Source organism: Ursus maritimus, unplaced genomic scaffold (genome assembly GCF_017311325.1).
Source record: "Ursus maritimus isolate PB19 unplaced genomic scaffold, ASM1731132v1 scaffold_23, whole genome shotgun sequence".
Classification (NCBI taxonomy): Eukaryota; Metazoa; Chordata; class Mammalia; order Carnivora; family Ursidae; genus Ursus; species Ursus maritimus.
The window spans coordinates 34,448,893-34,450,498 of record NW_024424786.1 but is presented as its reverse complement, the minus strand read 5'-3'; positions in this window follow the sequence as shown (position 1 = coordinate 34,450,498).

Genomic DNA, 1,606 nt, shown 5'->3' with positions numbered 1-1,606 from the left:
GATGAGACTGCAGGCTGAATGTGGTTCATCACAACCAGCAGTCTGGATCTGTACCAGCATGAGAAAGGTGTACAAGAATGTGTATGACATATTCAGGCACAGAGTAATCTATGGAATGAAAATATGTACATAGAAAACAAACTACAGATCATATTGTATAAATGTTTAATACAAGTAGGTACCTCAAAGGGGTGGATGGGTATCTGCAGTACCACCGATAACACAAGTTATCATATGCTGAAATAAAGTAGTGTAACACTGCAATATAGTAAATCTGAATACAAAGTACTCAAGGTATCATGAATAATCCACATGTCAAGATGTTGACTAGAGACAAGCAGAAGTTTAATAAGGGTATTATTACATACGGAAGTAGCCAAGTACATGGCAATATGATTCTTATAAGCATTAGGTGGGTTTTTAAAAACAGGTGATAATAAGCCTTCTGAAGAGATCTGAGAGTACGAGGGGTACTGGGATAAAAGGATAGGGATGCGATATAAGATCAACCTAGACAAGATGGCATTAACCAGGAAGTGAAAAATCCAACGCAAAAAAATGGTCTAGGGTATAACACATATCCGATCCTACACCTCTTTCCATAACTTTTAAGTCACTTTTTTACTTCTCATTAGCATGTTTTCATTTGGCCAAGTGGGAAAACACTTTCCACCTCCCTGTCCCACAAAGAGATTCCTATAGGTAAATATTGGCAAACACATTCGAGCTCCACTGGCAAAAAGTACAAAGTACTAAAAGCACGGAGCACCCAGCTGGTGGGGGTAGGGAGGAAGCGGACGGATGGGAGAGAACAGGTAACAGGATGAGGCTTGAGCCAAAATAAGTATCAGCAAAAGGGGGCAAGGGACCTGAAATGCGGGGACATAAAAGGGGAACAGCACCCCGTCCCCACCCCGGAGCTGGGGCAGGGAGAATCACCATTCGGGGCAGAACTGGCTGAGACCGAGAGGACGGAATCCGCGGCGGTAGGGCCCACTGAGGCTGCGGGAGACGGCAGAGCCCGGGGGCGCAGGGCCGGGGACCGAAGGGGCGGCGGCCGGGCGCCAGGCGCGGAGGTCCCGAGCCAGGACCTGGCGGCCGGGCACTAACCCGTTCTGAGCCCCGGCGGCCGCGGATCCCCGGCCTCTACTCGTCGTCCGTTTCCGGGGCCCACGGGTCCCGCCGCAGTTGGATGACCCGGCCCGGGGAAGGAATGGGCCTCAAACCACCTCCCCCCTCCTCGGTCCCCCTTCCCTAGAGGTCACTCTCCCCTCCCACCTCACTGGCCCGGCACTTCCGGTTCCGCAGGGGCCGGTGTCCCCGATACTCACCCCCGGCGCGGTTCCCGTCACCGCCGCCGTCGTTGTCGCCGCCGCCTCCCGGCAGTGCCGTCCGGCCTCTGAGAGGCCGCGCGCGGCCCCCGCACGCTCCACGCCCGCCCTGCTACGCGCGCTCCCGCCCGGCGACGCTCGTCTTCGAGCCGGCGCGCGGCCGTTGCCCTCAGCGCCGGGTCTCGAGCCCTCCCAGCGTTCCCATTGGCTCCCTGTCCCGGGCGCGCGCGACGTCTCGCGCGGGGCACGTTTCTCTCATTCATGCGGCTCGCGAC